The 18,833-nt window shown below is 39.2% G+C and overlaps 1 protein-coding gene and 1 long non-coding RNA gene across 2 annotated transcripts in view; one reads left to right on the top strand and one right to left on the bottom strand.

Moving 5' to 3' along the window:
* The first annotated feature begins 885 nt into the window (after window positions 1-885).
* LOC121474705 lies at window positions 886-4,155 on the top strand. Its single transcript, XR_005983483.1, has 3 exons — window positions 886-939; window positions 3,749-3,943; window positions 4,026-4,155. It is a non-coding gene; the product is annotated as an uncharacterized LOC121474705 (long non-coding RNA).
* A 2,052-nt stretch (window positions 4,156-6,207) lies between these two features.
* Window positions 6,208-18,833, bottom strand: part of GPR85 (G protein-coupled receptor 85) — a 71,684-nt gene continuing 59,058 nt past the window's right edge. The window contains exons 7-8 of the transcript XR_005983403.1: window positions 9,874-9,932; window positions 6,208-6,253 (exon numbers count right to left, since the gene is read on the bottom strand). The gene's annotated coding sequence lies outside the window, so the exon portion shown is untranslated. The remainder of the gene's footprint in view (window positions 6,254-9,873; window positions 9,933-18,833) is intronic.

An 18,833-nucleotide genomic window follows, 5' to 3' on the forward strand; every position in this document is an offset into this window, starting at 1 on the left:
TTTATACCCTCGCTATAGTTATGCAAACAAGTAAAAAGTCATTTCCAGCACTAAAATTCACATTGTCAGCAGGGAATGAAGTTTCTGTTCCTTTTTTTCCCTCCAGTGTTCACACTGACAACCAAATCTCATTGACTCCTAAGTAAATTATAACTTTTATGCATTATTATGGAATCATTATTATTGAGAAACCTTCATATTCCTCCATTTACAGGCTGAAATATCCTCAAAGGATCAAGGTCCTCAAAGGATCAAGAAAGTAAAGACAGCTCCTTTCTACCTTCAGTCACAACGCCATGTAAGCCATGGTGTAAGAGCTCCCAACAAGCCACAAAAGTGAACTTGATCCTTCCAATATTAATGGCCAAGTTTATTGATGGTTTCCTATACATTAGACAATGTCCTAAGCACTTGATGTACACCCACTCAATTTATCCAACTCTATAAAGCAGGTTCTTATGATCCTAACCTTATAAATGAGGACCCTGAGATGTACAGAGGTGATGTAACTTATCCTCAGTCACATGAGGGAGAGGAACAGCTGGGGTTTCAACCTGGACATTCTGGCTGTGGGTTAACTGTTACTCTACAACTCCTGTGATCTCCAGATGTTTTTATCTTAGTGCACCTGGAGACTCAAGTTACCATCTCTCACCTCCCAAGAGGTGAGGTACAAATGGGCAGCGAAATTTCCGAATAATAGAGTTTATTAAACTATAGAATAAAAATTGAGGTTAGGATAAGAAAGACTGCAAGAGAAATCAGTGCGGGCCCAAGCTGCATATGCTCTGTTTTTGCTAGATTCTTTGGATGTCATTTTCATAAAAAAAAAAAAAAACTCTTGCCCGCAAGGATTCTTTAACTCTTTTTGCTTGTGTTCTTTTGAGGCGTTGAAACTGAGAAAGAAAGAGGTGAAGGAGCTGGGAAATCATGAGTCAGGTAAGTGTAAATCGGTGATTAAAGACTGTTTAATGATTTTTGAAATGTTTTTAAAAGCTAGGGCCCCAGTGCTTTCAGTAATTATTCCCTAAGATACATGGCATTGAACTGACCTCTCTGAAAAAGACTCAGTTTATATACGATCTTACTAATCTTCACCATCCTCCTTCAAAGAATTGGAAGTCCTCAACTGAGAAAACATTCTGGAAAACCAAGAAGCTCTGCTAATAAATGTCACTCTTTCTTTTAGCTCCCTTTACCAACTATTTTTGATGGCACGTAGAGTGGGTTCTCTATCACTGGCGTTTCTTGAATTTTGTAACCATGTTTTTAGAGGGCACAGCCGTCTCTGCTACTGGCAGGCTCGCTGTGTCTTTAGGATGCCCAGAAGCCTGGTCTCTGAAGCCCTGCGTCTGTTTGGGGCCTGAGTCCTGAAAGCTCCAAAACCCACAGGGAGGCGTGATATGAGTCTCCGGCAGAGGCGATGTGACTCAGGCCAGGCTGGAGAGAGGACCTGGCGGGAACTTGTACATAAGGACAAGTATGTACATACTTGAATGCAAAGTCCTTTCTTGGAAACAAAAGATCTATGTATTGTAAAAGTGCATGCTAATGACAACAGAAAAGAGAAAAGTAGATTGTCACCACTCTATCGAAACAACTTTCTTTTATTTTGTCATAACTGGGATCCCTGGGTGGCGCAGCGGTTTGGCGCCTGCCTTTGGCCCAGGGCGCGATCCTGGAGACCTGGGATCGAATCCCATGTCGGGCTCCCGGTGCATGGAGCCTGCTTCTCCCTCTGCCTGTGTCTCTGCCTCTCTCTCTCTCTGTGTGACTATCATAAATAAATAAAAATTAAAAAAAAATTTTTTATTTTGTCATAAGCATATATACTTTTACACATGTAAGTGGAGTCCTGAGGAGAAGGCTTTGTTTTACGTTAGACTTTCCTTACTCAACCCTGTAATTTATCTGCAAAAAGGGGGGCTAACTCCAATTATAAGGAGTGGATATTTTCTGGAGGATTTAGTAGAGAATTGGGAAGGGGACTCAGAGTGCAGAGGACACAGCAGAGACTTGATAACATTCCCTGTTAGATGGCTCAATACTCTCCAGCCTCAGTGCCTCTCTCTCCTGCCCAGAGTCTCTCCTCTCTTCCAGTCCCCCATCCAACCCCTGGTGCTCCCTTCACCTTTCAATTCAGCTCTTCGCCTCGGTTCTCATTTCCATCATGGCAAAAGAACCAGCCCTCTATTACTGGTCAGGTGTGCCCCTCTGAGGTGTAACTCCCTCCTCCCCAATGCAGATTCTGACTGGCAAGCTTCAATAAGCTGTTTTGCAAACCTTATCCTTGGCAGTAGACAAACGATGGAGTGTTCAGGCTGTGGAAAGTGATGGGGAGTCCCTGGAGGTAGAGGGATGGAGGAAGGAGCTTTGACCCAAATTTATTTAGGGCATTGCTCATTGTTATTTAGTATTTGAAGTAAAAAAAAAAAAAAAAGGAAAGAGAGGAAAGAGGAGAAGCTGTTGAAAGGAACAGAAGGGGTTTATTGTTTCTCACTGGGTGCTTGTCTAAGCAGCCCTAGACATTTGGTATCGACCAAATTTGTATTGGTATCGACCACCATCTTCCTTTAAGACTTCTGGGGTTCTTTGGTGGTCCCCAGACTTCCACACTCTCTGCTGGACCAAGTCTTCCATTCAACATCCAGGCCTCCCATTGCTGATACACTTACAAACCATATGCCTTCGCTCCACTCAGCAAGGCTAACTTCAGCTGGCCGTTTTGAGGATGCAAAATCAAGTCATTTACCAATAGGAATAAGGTATCCACAAATGGCCCAGGAGATCGCACTTCACTCTTTCAAGAGGTTATTTGTGCTTTAAAGAAAGATGTAAAGGAAAAGGTCATCTTTTTGGTAGAATTCTATGGAGGGTGAAAACTGAAGTGCAAAAAACCCAACCAAACCAGGGAGTCTTGGGGGGGCGGGGGGGATGTGGGACAATACTTAAGCAAGAAGCTCCGTTTGGGAATCTGGATTCAAGGTTTGTTTATAGTTTTCACAACTTCTTCCCTTACTCCGAATGCACGGGTTGTCTACAAAAACCCACCTACCTGCACTCCTCCTCTTCCACACCCTCTGATAGGCCACCTGACAGTAGTCCTGAGACTTTTCTGTGGGCATGGCAGTGTGTCCAACTGAAGGGAGACAGGGGAGCAGTGGCATTTGGGGGTCGTTAGTAAGGAAGTGATGTTTCTCTAAGTCAGAAATTGCTTGAACTGACAAGCTGCATTATTTGACATCTGGCCAAAAGTTTTAACAATTGATTTTTAAATTATTGAAGTGATTTATAAGCATTATAACCAATTAAAAGTATTCGAGCAGAAAATACATGATATAAAATTGATCATTCTAATCCCTCCCCAGCTCTAATTCCATCCAGTGGCGGCAACCACTGTTAGAAATTTGAGGTATTTCTTTTCATACTTTTATCCATGCTCAGCTAATTCTGTCTCTGCCTAGTCCTGGTATTTAGCTTTTCTAGCATTCTCTTGGGCTATCTTGTGCAAAAAAGGTAGGTCAGATTTACATCTGGGCTATGGCACATAATGTTTAATAAAAGACAAGGTGCAGTAAAGGATAAAGTTTTCCATAATATTATTTTAGAGTCCGGGACTGAACATCCAGTACTTTGTAGACATATGCTGGTTTATGATCATCTACACACTTTTTTCTTGAAAATATGGCTATGCTTAGACTACTCATTTTTATGTTCCTATTTTGTTCTTTTGTCATTTTCGCCTTAGGTGTCGGTTCCTGTCCTTATTCTTTGCATTCTGTTCATTTGGGGATACATTTGAAATGGAGAAGTGGAATATCAGTTGGAGCCCAAGACCTAAAACAAACAAAACCCCTCTCGACTTCAGATAATTTCCTATTCCTTGATGAATGATGAACACTTCTTTTTCTTCATCTATAAATGAGGATACGTTTTTGAACAGGTTTGCTCTTTGGTATTCTTTTTAAAATAATCTTGTATATCTTAAAATGCTGACTGTCTTCTTTCTGTTTTCTTCTCTCCAGATGGACTAATTCAGGCAATTTTCATGTCAGTTTACCATCATCTCTAGTAATTGTTCATTTGATTCAAACGCTTCCAGATAAAGACTGTTTTTTGAATGTGGAATTTGCTTGAGAACAGAGGTCAGCTTTTGTTTTTACTTACACCACACTTTTCAGGTACTCTCCATTTGAAAAACAAATTTACCTGAATTAGATTGATTGCACAACTGCTCTACGCTTCAGATACTATTTTAAAAATCTAGGACTGGCAAAACCAATGACAATCAGTTACAGGAGTAGAATATTTAGTGGTAATGTTGGAAAATAACTGCATGCTCTAGGAGTGTTAGCATACTTTAAACTTGATGCGAGTCAGCCATGAAATGCTGTTATCAAAAGAGAGAACGCATAAATGAGGCAATTACCTATGCAAATTTTGCAACAATATGCCGAATTTATTATCATTCTATTTAAAGGATTAACTAAACAGTAGAATATAAAAACGGAGAAATTAAAGTCTGTTCAAATACAGCACTATATTTTAAACCCAGAGACATATGAATAGTGTAGATGCAGAAGCCTGAAGAACCAGACCTGTGTGGGGAGAAAGGCAACATTAAATGTGAAAACAATTTTTATCACAAATCCTAATGACTGGTGTAAATTCTTGACCGCGCTCTCAACTCTACATTAGCATCCATGCCTCAAAAGCAATGCACTCTTTACTGCTTGCCTTCCTTTCTCCCAGGACATTTTTCCCATAGATTCAAAGGGGTAAAGGATATGTGCTTCTCTCCGAGCTATTTCTACCAATCTCATTCTGCTTTAGAATTAGTATTGATCTTTCCCACATATGAGAGTTAGGCTTGCTTTCGCCCTAATGATCAGTGTAGTCCTAAATTTCTTCTTTCTGTGTCTTTATGGCCATTTTATTTATTTATTTTTTTACAGATTTTATTTACTTATTCCACAGAGAGAGAGAGAGAGAGAGAGAGAGCATGGGAAAGCAGAAGCAGGGAGAAGCAGGCTCCCCGCTGAGGAGGGAACCCGACATAGGACTCCATCCCAGGACCCTGAAATCATGATCTGAGCCACAGACAGATGTTTAACAGACTGAGCCACCCAGGCTCCCCCATTTATGGGCACTTTATTGAAAGGCTGCTTGTAGGGCTGCCAAGGAAATGCTGGAAGAACTCATGTCAGAAGCCTGGACGTGGCATGGACCAAGGACATAGTTACTAAATGAACAACTGCAGGAGCAAAGTTTAAAGAGCAAGGATGCCTTTTTGCATAGCAGGGAGGGCCAAGAATCACGTGACATGATTTGACTGGCCCTGGGAAGACTGTCTGGTCCCTTCACTCGGCAGATACATATAGCGCCTGAGAGTCTCACCTTGGGTTGATGAAGGTGAGGTATTGAATCCTGTTCTAAAATGGAAATGATTCTGGAGGTGAGTCCTAATTAACAATGACAACCTAGTGTAAACCAGTAGGGCAGTTTAGCCAGTTTGTCATCAGCCTGAGAGATGTAGTACAGAAACAGGCTTTGATTTCTGGAGCAAGGGCTGAAAGGAAGAAGTGGGAGAGGTTCAGAACCTGGAGTTTGTATTCAGAATATGTGGAGCAGTGAGGAGAGGGCAGGCCCACATGGTGGACATCCTTTCCCAAAATGGGGCCAACACTGAGAAAGTGCAAGTAGCTGTGGGGATGGTGGGGGGTAGGGGGTGGCGACCTGAAGAGAAATGTAACCTGGCTGTAAAGGAAAGAGAACCAGCCCCATTTACCACTGCGATTTTTTCTTTATGACCAGAAAGGCCAAAAAAGGAAAAGGAAAAAAAAAAGGGCAGAAAAACTACTTTTAACTGGTTGCGTGTTGAATTCTCCAGAGAATGGCTGAACTGTCACAGTAGTTGCTTTTGGGGCCTTGAAAAAAAGCCACTTCCTTACCTTGGTTTTTGTATTCGGGAGTCTTTGACTCTAGATTTTGGGGGAAAGGAAAGGGGTTGTAAGAAGCCAAGGGAGGAGGTGAGGGAGGACACTGGGGCACATAATCTCTCAGCACACCAGTGGGGCCTGCTTCTTACAATTGATCTCCTTGTCCTCTCAGCGGCTTGCAGGGCTGGGGACAGTGCTGTGCAATCCCTCAGCCTGGTAGGAGAAAGGATGAGTAGAGAAAGAGCCCTGCCCTCCTACTGGGACATGTTCTCTCTTCATAGAAATACTCCACTCATTGCCGTAGCCAGTGTGGTCTGGGAGGCAATCGAAATGGAAGAAGGTTTTGAATATTTCTGATGCTGCCATAGATTTTCCATATAAATGAACTGTACATAAATACAAACTATAGACCTATAGTTATATTAAACTTTATTATTATACTTTTTGGGGGTATTAGAACACTGAGAGATAATAATACATAGCAAATTGATACGGAATCCTTTCTTTCAAGAGGGCAAATTTTATAAAGCAAGTGATTTCAATTTTATTTTTAGTTGTGACAAAATACACATAACATAAAATTTATCTCAATTTTTCTCTTTCAATTTAGAGACTTTATTTTTTAGAGGAATTTTAGATTCACAGCAAAACTGGGAGGAAGGTACAGAGATATCCCATATACCTCTCCCCCTTCCCATTATCCCACCCCAGAGGGGTACATTCATTAGAATTGATGAACCACATCATTATCACCAAAAGTTCACATTAGGGTTCACCCTTGGTGTTGTACATATAATGCCACTTATAATGCCACATTTCTGCCATTATAATCACACAGAATAGTTTCATTGCCCTAAAAAGTTCTCTGTGTTTCACCTATTCATCCCTCCCTCCCTCTAGCCACTGACAACCAGTGATCTTTTTTACTCTCTCCATAGTTTTGTCTTTTCAGAATGTCATATAGTTAGGATCAAATAATATATATGGCCTTTTTAGATTGGCTTCTCTCACTGAGTAATAGGTATTTAAGATTCCTCTGTGTCTTTTTATGGCTTGATAGCTCACTTCTTTTTAATGTGGGATAATGTTCCATTGACTGGATATACCACAGCTTAGGACAGCTTGGTTGGTTTGGGGTTTGGGCAGTTGTGAATAAAGTTTCTATAAACATCTGTGTACAGGTTTTGGTGTAGATATTAGTTTTTTATTCCTTTGGGTAATACCAAAGAGACTGATTGCCAGATCGTGTGGTAAGAGTATGTGTTTTATTTTTGTAGGAAACTACCAGTCTCCCAGGGTGGCTGTACTATTTTGCATTCCCGCCAGCAATGAATGAGAGTTCCTGCTGCTCAACATCCTCACCAGCATTTGGTGTTGTCGGTGTTTTGGATTTTGGCCATTCCAAGAGGTGTGCAATGATAGCTCATTGTTTTAATTTCTTACCTATTTTTTAGGTGTACAACTTAGTAGCGTTAAGTTTATCCACATTGTTGTGCAACCAATCTCCAGAACTTTTTCATCTTCCAAAACTGAAATTCTAGATCCATTAAACAGCAACCGGCCAACTCTCCCTCCATCTTGGACCTGGCAACAATTCATTCTACTTGCTGTTTCCATGAGTTTGATTGTTCTTGATATCTCATCTGAATGAAATCGTACTGTTTTTGTGATTTTTGTGACTGGCTTATTTCACCTACCATAATGTCCTCAAGATCTACCTATGTGTAACAGTTGTCCAAATTTACTTTCTATTAAAGACTGAATAATATTCCATCGTATGTATATATCACATTGTGTTTATCCATTCATCTATCAGTGAATGACTATTTAATAATTGTGAATAATGCTATTATGAATATGGCTGTACAAATATCTCTTCAAGATGCTGTTTTTAATTATTTTGGGAATATATACAGATGTGGAATTACTGAATCATATGGTAGTTCTATTTCTAAGTTTTTGAGAAACCACCATACTCTTTTTCATATGTTTGCACCGTTTTACATTCCCACCAATAGTGCACAAGGGTTTCGATTTTTCCACAGCCTCACTAAAACTCGTTTTTTTTTTTGGTGGTTGTTTTTATTTTTTTTTGGCTTTTTTGTGTATGCTTTTTGTTTTGTTTTGTTTTTGATTGCATCCATAGCAACTGACTTTTTAAAGGTCACTTTCACCAAGCTGTCATCTTTCCTTTCTGCGTGCGGAAATTACAGTTCAAAGGAGAAGTGACTATCTTTAATTGTAGCTAAAGGACTGAAACCCAGGTTTTCTGAAAATAAAACAAAACAAAACAAAACCCCAAAAGCCTGATAATCCAGGTTCTTTGTGTGATAGCAGGTTTTCTCAACACACGAGACCAAACTACTGGAAACAGCAATCAAGAGTATCTTAAAGTAAAAGAGATGAGGCATTAGAAGCATAAAGGAGGTTTCTATTTTTTACTGTTATGTCTGGACTTGCAAGGATAAGAATCTGTTGGTAATAATACTGTCAAAAGGAGGAAATTAGTTTTTTTAAAAATTAGCTGTGGGAATGGTAATGCTTGACCTTCATTAATATGCACACATTAGCATTATCTGATTTACATAGGTGTTAACCCAGGTGTTTGGAAGAGCATCCAGGAGAATAACCTCTGATCATTACAAAACTGAAGACGTATCTTCTGTCCTTCTCTGAGGATTTTCAAATAAACAGTAATTATAATGGCACCAATTTAGGAATGGCTGATTACATGATTTCAGCAAAACTGTCATTATCTGTGAATATTTCATGAAATGCAGAAATGTGGTATTTTTTCATATTTTTATGAAGAAACTCTTTGAGAAAAAAGCAATCAAGAGCTACGTTTCTTATATAATACCCAGGTCAGGCAAATACTACTTCTGGAGCATGGAATTATACCTACAGATTCAGATATCATGATTAATCTTCCTGGCTTTCTGTTATGCGTACAGTGTAGCAGGAACCGCTGAATGCTTATGTGGTGACACACTTGCCCTTTTACATTAGGGAGGGAAGTAAGATGCTGTGATGATATAAGTGCAGCGCAGTGCTCTGCGTTGTTCAATATCCTGCAGTTTCTTTGTGCTCTTCCTGCTTGGTATGCAAGTTGCTTCTAAGCATCCTGAAAAACCACTGATCGTGGAGAACTTTAAAGTAACACTGGGCACTGTGACAGCATTGTGCTGACAAAACAGCAACAGAGCCCAGTGAGAGTCATGTTCAGGCCACTCTTGTGCCTCTTCGTAATATTACTTCAATTTTATGGATGACAGATGTGAAGAAGAGAGAAGTCAGAAGAAGACAATGCCAAACTAACCTGGAAATGATTGGCTAATCAATGGATTCATTTATACCAACAATATCTACTAAGTACCTAATACGTGCCAGGCATAATATTGGAGGCGCACGGAGTGATAAAAGACAAAAAGACCAAAAAAAAAAAAAAAAGACAAAAAGGCATCATTCATGTTCTTCAAGGACCTTAAAAATAATCTCTATGATACAATGGTTGTCAAATATCAGAATCATGTGTAGGGCTTGTTCAAACACAGGTTGCTGGATGCCAGGCCTACACTTCCTGATGCAGTAGGTATGGGCTGGGGTGTGGTGTCGGGGGTGGGGAGATGGGGCAAAGATTTGCATATTCTGAAACATTCCCAGATGATGTTGATGCTACTGGTCCTGGGACCACACTTTGAAAACCACCATTATAATGGAACTTTTATAGCAGCAAAAGGAGAACCTAAGTCTTAGAAATCTTAATTTGTAAAACCATTCTTTGCTTATATGTGATAAAAATATTGAAGTTTTAGGTAGTCAGCTGAGACTGCACAATTAACATAGGCTTTAAAAGAGAACTTCAAAGGAATAGAATAATTATGCTTCTGACCTATATATGTATTTTAAATAGAAATGAAGAAATGGGACTTACATGAAACCGCTTTGAAGACTATGAATGATATTTAGTGTAGTATCAACAAAAAGAAATACCTGTAAAGAAAATGAGACATAAGTAAAAATATTTGGGGGGGAAAAAGTACTTCAAATTAAATTATATATACATGAAAAATATCCAAAAGCTCATAGCCAGATAAAGGTATACAAATATTAGAGAACTAATAAAAGAAGAATAAAAAGCCATAAGCGTTATTCTGTTACATTAAAAATGATAAAACAGAGGACAAAATCATTGATATGGACTTTGATATGATGCAATAGCAGTTGTATTTGATTTTAAGGAAACGATCTAGTTTCCCATGGACTGGCTCCTCGATGGCATCTTTTCAGTTGTTTACTGCTAAAACCAATTTAATGATGAGTGAGTAATGATGAATACATTTCTGTAGGTAACTGTAGATACACATAGTGCAAAGTACAAGCAATGACTTGCAGTGATCAAGGAAGATTCTAGTGTAATAAAATGAGCAGGAGGGATGCCTGGGTGCCTCAGTGGTTGAGCACCTGCCTTCTGCCCGTGGCCTGATCCTGGAGTCCCGGGCTCGAGTCCCACATCGGGCTCCCTGCATAGAGCCTGCTTCTCCCTCTGCCTGTGTCTCTGCCTCTCTCTCTCTCTCTCTCTCTCTCTCTCTCTCTCTGTGTCTTTCATGAATAAATAAATAAAATCTTAAAAAAATAAAAATAAAATGAACTGGAGTGGCTAAAAGTAAGCAAATGGGAATTCACGTTGGAATTATGTGACATCCTTTTTCTGATGACCTCAAAAAACATTGACAATGAAAACTCATTGAGGAGCACCTAAGTGGCTCAGTCGGTTACACTCTTGGCTTTGGCTTTTGACTCTTGATTTTGGCTCAGGTCATGCTTTCAGGATCCTAGGATTGGGTCCCTTGTCAGGTTCTGTGCTCAGTGCCGAGCTGGCTTATCCCTCTGCCTCTGTTTCCCCCCCCCCTACTCTCTCTCTCATAAATTATTTTTTAAAAAAGAGAAAATACATACTTATTGATCTGTACTCACAATGCCATGGAGAAGGAAAAGCTGTACTTATGTTGCTGTATGTTTAAGATAGGAAGAAAGAAGCATGGAGATTGCATGATGTTCCCAAGGCTTGATAGTAGAGGAGGAAGTTAGGATCAGTTTGTCTTGTTTGACTTGTTTGTTTTAAGTTTTAGTTTAGCTTTTTTTTTAAAAGCTAGATTTTATTATTTATTTATTTGAGACACAGCATGAGGGAGAAGCAGACTCCTCACTGAGTAGCGAGCCCCCCACAGGGCTCAATCCCAGGACCCTGAGTTCATGACCTGAGCGGAAGGCAGACGCTTAACCAACTGAGCAACCCAGGTATCCCATTAGTTTAGCTTTAAATACCATCTAATGCTGTTTTCTTTATGTAGGATTTCTAGGAGCCTTTGTTTGGGAAGGAATTTCCAGGGTTTTAAATTGGTTAATTTTTACATAGTTGAGTAGGTACTGCAGACAGCTGCTCTTGGTGTGATCCAACTTTCCCACAACACAGTCATCATTATCTTTCTTAGCAGCAGCCTAGAACACTAATCTTCTTTTCTATTTTACCAGATATTGCTCCGTCAATAGAGTCAATATTGCAGATGGTGATATGCGTTGGTTCTGGAATCAAGCTGTCATGGTTCAAATCTCAACTCTGCCACTTACTGTTTGTGGCCTTAAAAATTACTTAACCCTTCCAAGTGTAGGTTTTCTCATCTGTAACATGAAACTGTGCAGGAGCTGGGCCTGAAATGATAGGCAGGTCAAGGAACTAGAATAAAGCCATTCTGGAACCAAGCCAATTTGTAAAATGCAAAGGAGGAAGAATCTCTTATAGGTTTTGTTTGGTTGTGAAAAGTGACAGGAGAGCTGGTCAGTCATAGGTCAATTCATAGTCATCTAAAGCTTGGGACATATTTGGTTAAGCTATTTTGTCACTTGGGAGGCTTCTCCAGACTGAGGATTCCCTGGTCTGAGAGGAACATCTATTTGTTTGGGCTGCAAGTTTCTCAAATAGGCCTTGATCCTAATGTAATCTAATAGGATATTTCAATAGGTTCTAGAGCTACTTGAGGTACTTTGAGATTTGGGCTCATGTCCCTGTAGCTCTTTGGAATTAAGTGTCCATCTACTGGCAGTGACTAATCCAGCCACTTTAACCATCTAGTGGAAAACAAAGTCGTACTCGTCTTGGGGTAGAGGATACATGTCAAACTCTAATAAGCAGACAGAAGCCAATTGTCTTTCATTAAGAACTGGGCTTGTAATGCAGGTGGTGTGAATGACAGAATAAGGGAATCTGGAGGAAATTTTCTGTGTATTTTTATATTGAAGAAAAAAGATAAGATGTTAGTCTATAAACTAAAAAAAAAATCCTTATTTTATTTCCTAATGAACAACATCTAGGTTAGAATCTGCATATGATTGTGCTAATTCTTAGGATGCACAAAAAAATAAACTAAAGTCTTTTTGAGGGGTTAATTTTTTTCCAACAAAGTCATACAATAGCACAGTAGGGCATCCTTCATTTCTCACTTTGCTTTTGTAGCATGCTCATAGTTATGTTTGCAAAATATTCAAGGGCTTCTTCAGGGCCTTTTCTGAGGGACTTACTTAGTCATCAGATCTTTATTTATCAATAGCTTAGCTGTTTTCTGATGTTTTATGGGCTTCATGAAAGCCTGTACCTTTTGTAAGGTTTTCTGTTTCATTGATAATTATAGCACGCTATATATTTTTTTATATTTTATTTTATTTTATTTTATTTTTTTAATTTTTTTATTTTATTTATGATAGTCACAGAGAGAGAGAGAGAGAGAGAGAGAGAGGCAGAGACACAGGCAGAGGGAGAAGCAGGCTCCATGCACCGGGAGCCCGATGTGGGATTCGATCCCGGGTCTCCAGGATTGCGCCCTGGGCCAAAGACAGGCGCCAAACCGCTGCGCCACCCAGGGATCCCTATTTTTTTATATTTTAAAGATTTGTTTATTTTAGAGAGAGAAGGAGAGTGTGAGTGCAGTGAGGGGCAAAGTGAGAGGGAGAATATCAAGCAGACTCCTCGCTGAGTGCAGAGCCCAATTTGGCACTCCATCTCACCACCCTGAGATCATGACCCATTGGGAAATCAAGAGTCAGTCGCTTAACAGACTAAGCCACCCAGGTGCCCTAATATGTCATAATTTATTATTATTATATTTCTTAATATTTTATTTAAATTCAATTTCCAAACATACAGTATAATGTTCAGTGCTCATCCTATCAAGTGCCCTCCATGTCATGATTTTTAAAGAAAATGGCAAAGATATGAAAATATTGCAAAAGATAAAGCTAACATAAAGCAGAAAGGGATTTTTGAACAAATTTTCCAAAAAATTTTTTTCAAATTTTCAAAATTTTAAACAAAATTTATATGTGATAGTTTCCTATTAAATATTTTTGTGTAATAATATTTTTGCTTGTCTGTGAATCTTATAAGTTTGAGAACTTGAATAATAAATATATGGATGATAAAGATGGCCTGTATAATTTTGTTGTCTACACAGATAGGGCAGCAGTCTTGTGGCTTTGTCCTTCCTGATGTGTTACCGCCAATAGAAACACCCATATTACTTTGATATTGGCTCTATTTCCAAGGATTAGGATTAAAAGAATTGATTATTCTCTTCCCAAATAAAATGTTCCTAAGTAAAGGATGCCTATATTCATAGAGTAGTTTCCCAAGTTGTAATTATTTGACACATATCATAGAGTTGATAATCTGCACAAAGTGAGGACACCCAACTACATGAATCCTTAAAATGGCAAATCTGTTCAGTGGTTGCCTTACTATGGTGGACAACAGATTTCTTCCTCTGGCATCATGAATCTGGGACACTTGGTAGGGCAAACTCCACTTAGATTTATCTCTATATGTTGTTCCCTCTCTGGCAAGAAAATCAGAAGGAACTTTTTATAAATGTAGACTTCGGTGGCTCCTGTAGAGGCTGGGTTCTGGATGTCTAAGCAGAAGTCCTGACTTTGGTTGCCCTCCATGTGGATACATTGGTGGATAAAGTCACCTCTGAACAGCCTTATGCATTATTCTTAGAACATGCCCACTGGGGAGGTTTCTTTCTAATTTAAGCTTTCAGTCCATTGGCAGAATGAATTTTGCTAGTGTGTCCTCTTTTGAACAATTGCATTAGCTTAGTGTCAAATTTCTTGAAGTGGACTCTCCTAAAGCATATAGTTGGAGAACTTGCAAAGTAATGTTGTTGCAAAGTGCAACAAGAACAGGGATTCTCAACATCAGCACAATTCACATTTTACACTTGGTAATTCTTTGGGTAATTTTTGAGAGAAACTGTCCTCTGCAATGTAGGATGTATAGCAGCAACCCTGGCCCTGGCCACTATTCCCTAAATGCCTATAGTATGCCTTTAGTCATGACAATCAAAGATGTCTCCAGATGTTGCCAAATACCCCATTAGGAGGAAAAATATCTCCTAGCTGAGACCCAATCAGCCCATATCGGGAAACCTATTGACTGTATCTTTTAAACCAACCACCTCTCATCACTTCCATTTTCTTTGTTCGAATCAACATTATTTCTTGCCTGGATTACTGCAATAACTTCCTAATTAGACCCCTATAGTCTGTCCCACCTTATACTCTTTCCTTTTCAGTGTCTTCTCAATACAGCATCCAGAATGATCCTTTCAAAACATACCAGTTCATGGCACTCGTCTGCTCACAATCCTTAAATGACTTCCCATTTCTCTTAGACTAAAATGGCCTACCAGGTAGGTTCAAGGCAATGACATGCCAGGATCCATGTGATACATCACTATCATCACTATCATACATCACTATCACTATCACTGAACCAGGGATCTGCACAGGGGCCAGACATATGGGCAGCCAATTCCTCCTGACAAAGCTATAAAACCTTCCAGAAGTCCTTTCTGAAGTTGTCTTTGGAGCCATTTTAGTCAGACAAGAATGTCACCCCTACTCCTTATAGTCAGGTACTTTTTCTCCTAAATGGTCTCCCAGTCTGCTCATTAACCTATTTACCAGACAATGGATGACAATGATCTCTATCAAAAAAGAAAGATCCACCCCTAAAGGATGGAGATTTACTACCACTGAGTTGAGTAAAACAAAGCAGCCAGTTCCAAAGGCAAATCCACAAGAGGAGTTCCAATTTTTTTTTTTTTTTTTAATAGTAAGATTGGGGCTGCCCTGGTGGCTCAGCAGTTTAGCACTACCATCAGCCCAGGGCATGATCCTGGAGACCGGGGATCAAGTCCCACATCGGGCTCCCTGCATGGAGCCTGCTTCTCCCTCTGCCTGTGTCTCTGCTTCTCTCTCTCTCTCTCTCTCTGTGTCTCTCATGAATGAATAAATAAATACATAAAATAAAATAAATAAAATGGCAAGATTGGTGGAATAAAAGTAAAAACTCCTAAGGCAGTCATATGGAAGGAGATAATATTCATTTAGATTTTTAAGTTTGAAGTGTTCATTAATATAATCTTTTCTATAATATTCAAAAGTAAGGGGATCCCTGGGTGGCTCAGCGGTTTAGAGCCTGCCTTCATGCCCAGGGCATGATCCAGGAGTCCCAGGATAGAGTCCCTTATCGGGCTCCCTGCATGGAGCCTGCTTCTTCCTCTGCCTCTCTCTCTCTCTCTGTGTCTCTTGTGAATAAATAAATAAATAAATAAATAAATAAATAAATAAATACTTCTTAGAATAGTTTAGTAATTCGGTATTTTAAAATAATATTTTGTAAAATTCTAAGAATGTGCTCTAGAAATATGAAAGGCTAGACACAAAATCAACAATAAGATAGATAAATTAGGAGATGGAGAATTATAATTCCAAAAGCACCAAAAGGTGTTTTTCCCCCAGATCAACACCAAGTAAGATCCTGGGAGAACAGCAAAAATAAAAGACAATTAAAGGTGGCATTGTTACCAAAGAATCCCTCACTCTGATAAACAAAAAAGGTCAGCAATCTGGTAGAGCACAGAAATAGTGATTGTCCCTTTTACTATACAACCAAGGCGATCACACTTGGCTTTGCTAGTCTACTTTCAGTCTCTCCAAGTGGGAAACTGGGTAATTTTCAGCCAGGAAAAAAGGAGCATAAATTCTTTAAAGAATTATGTAAAAATTGACAGAAAATGATAAAATGGTAAAAATGTTTGTTTGGTAAGTTCTAAATGGGAATGCACATAGGAAAATATTCCACAGCTGCCTGTAATGGGCTGAGGTTGAACAAAAGCAGAGATGAAAGTGGAACATCACGGAGAAGATTTTGATGATAAATGATAATGTCCTGTTGCACAACAAGAGCCCCATAACACAAGGGAATTTGAAGGTAAACTGGGAATACTCAGAGAGGTTCTCAGACGTACAATCCTTTTCCAGTGAAAGTGAGATCATTCCTTGGGTTTTTTCTTCCTGACACATTACAAACGCCTCATTTTTCAAGGGTTTGATGAAACATCATTAGGTGTTTCTTCTTTTACAGTCTGCTTTTTGGCCATCACATTTCTCTCGGGAGAGAAGATGATAATCTGACAGACATGTTAGCTCATACACCCTGAACTTTAATCTCCTGCTGAAGATTAAGTCTACTTTTTTTCTGTAGGCTTTTGACTTGGGATAACCTTTTGCCTGCCATGGAACACTGCCATTTTTCATAGACAGTTGCAAAAGTAAACTTCCTCTGGTAATATTCTTAAAACTTGATTATTAAACACAATGATGCAATCTACTGGGAGGCATGGCCCATAAAGACATTTGTTAAATGCATTCATTAATAAAACACATTTTCCCACACTAGAGACTCCCTAAGTGGTGGTTATGGTCTCCAGCTAGCCTGCCAAGTTTATTTAATTCACAATGCAGTTGAAACGGAATGTTCCATAAATCAGATACATTATGGGTTAATAGGGCCTTTGGGGAGCCTGAGATTGGAGGCAGTGAGAGGAATAGTCAGGGAATCTGACTGCCATTACAAATTATTTCTAAGGCAATTGATTTCCAAGTCAGGGCTCAAGATGCAAAGACAGCAACTATAATGTCCTAGGAAATTGAGAGATTGGGACAGGAAAGAAAGGAAGGATAGGACATGGAATTTTCTTCTTCTCAGGCCATGAGCGTCAATGGAAACTCACCCAAACTCAACTCTCACCAAACTACCCAGTATGAAGGGGCCTTGTCTTCCTTGGCACCAGAAAAGTCATCAGGAAAGGATTCTTTCTCTGTGCCTCCGAACTCTTTCCCCAGAAATCACTGCTTACAATTGTTGAAAGGCAATGCTCCATGAGTCTCTTTGCTCTTGCAAAGCAAAGCACTGACTGTCGTTTGTTTTCAACCAACTTTTCAAGAATGTTTGCAATGAGAAGATGGGAGATGGACATATTGTCTCCTTCCAGTGGAAAGGGTGAAGTTGCTTACAGCCTTGGAACATAGAAATTGTACCTTTGTCTGGAGCAATGGGCGGGTGCTTTTACTGTCCATTATAAAAGATTTGAATTCCCTAGGTTTAGGATTCCTCTCTTCTCATGCAATCCTGTAGGAATTGGGGCTCTAGGTATCAGTGCAGACGCTGATACCCCCTGGCTATTGCTATTGCTCTGAGTAACAAATTGTCCTTTGTTTCTGATCCAGGAGACTCGTGTCTTCTACCAGTAACCATGAAACTGTGGCAGGCTAACTTGTTAACTTGCAAGTAGCTGGTGTGTTAGCTTGTGGTAGACTAACTTATTAGCTTACTGCTTTTTAATAAAACAGCACATTTTGATTATGATTCTGATGTATGTATACTTCAAAATCCAAAAAAACTATTAAGTATATCACCTATTTCTTTACAGATAAAACTGTTCGTGTATATAGCAAAACGATTAACACAACAAACAGTCTGTTTTGTGAAAAGAAAGAAATGATTGGTAAAAAGAGGTTTGGGAATTAACTGTGGATGTTAATTTTTATGCTATTCAAAATTATACTTTCAATGTAATACTCAGTTTTATATACCCAGTCCTACAGTTTCAGGTGCTGTGTATTGTTTTTTTCCTTTATCTAGGTATTTGGAGGGAAAAAAATAGAAAAAATAAACTTGCTCAATGGTCCAAAGGACGAACACAACCAAAGTTTCCTTTTCTACCTTCAAATATTTTGAATTTGCTGTGTTATTGGGGAGCTTATTGTTCTTGAAGTCACCTAATGTTTATGGCAGAGGATGGCTTGGTCTTGACTAACATGCCTTTAAGAGTAAAACACAAAAATAAGACCCACATAATTTTAAGGGTTAAATGCAAACACAGGTCCCACATTTTATGCCTTTAAAAATATTAACTTTAAATGTTGATTTAGTTTATCATGGATTTTTTTTTCTCAGTCCACATTTATTCCTTCACTCTTCTTACTTCATAGTTTAGATAAAGCTCTCTCAATTGTTAAAACAGCTTCTGAAGATCTACCAGCTTCTGGAATAGACAAACAGTTATAGAAAATGCCGCTGCTTGTCTTGCTTTTTAGTGACTTAATTATTATTGTATTTTTAGGGCTTTGCACAGAGCAGGATAGCAGTGAATAGTGGTTAAACACAAGAGTTGAATATAAGTGTATCACTGTTCTTTAAGACTACCCTAGCAGGGGCAGCCCGGGTGGCTCAGTGGTTTAGCGCGCCTTCAGCCTAGGGCGTGATCCTGGAGTCCTGGGATTGAGTCCCACATCGGGCTTTCTGCATGGAGCCTACTTCTCCCTCTGCCTGTGGCTCTGCCTCTCTCTGTGTGTCTCTCATGATTAAATAAATAAAATCTTTTTTTTTAAAAGACTACCCTAGCACTAAGATTAGAATTTTATCCAGATAATTTCAATCAAACAGCAGAGTAGCATTTGCCCTTTTCTTTTATAAATATAGATAAAGAG

The sequence above is a fragment of the Vulpes lagopus genome, chromosome 13 (genome assembly GCF_018345385.1).
Source record: "Vulpes lagopus strain Blue_001 chromosome 13, ASM1834538v1, whole genome shotgun sequence".
Classification (NCBI taxonomy): Eukaryota; Metazoa; Chordata; class Mammalia; order Carnivora; family Canidae; genus Vulpes; species Vulpes lagopus.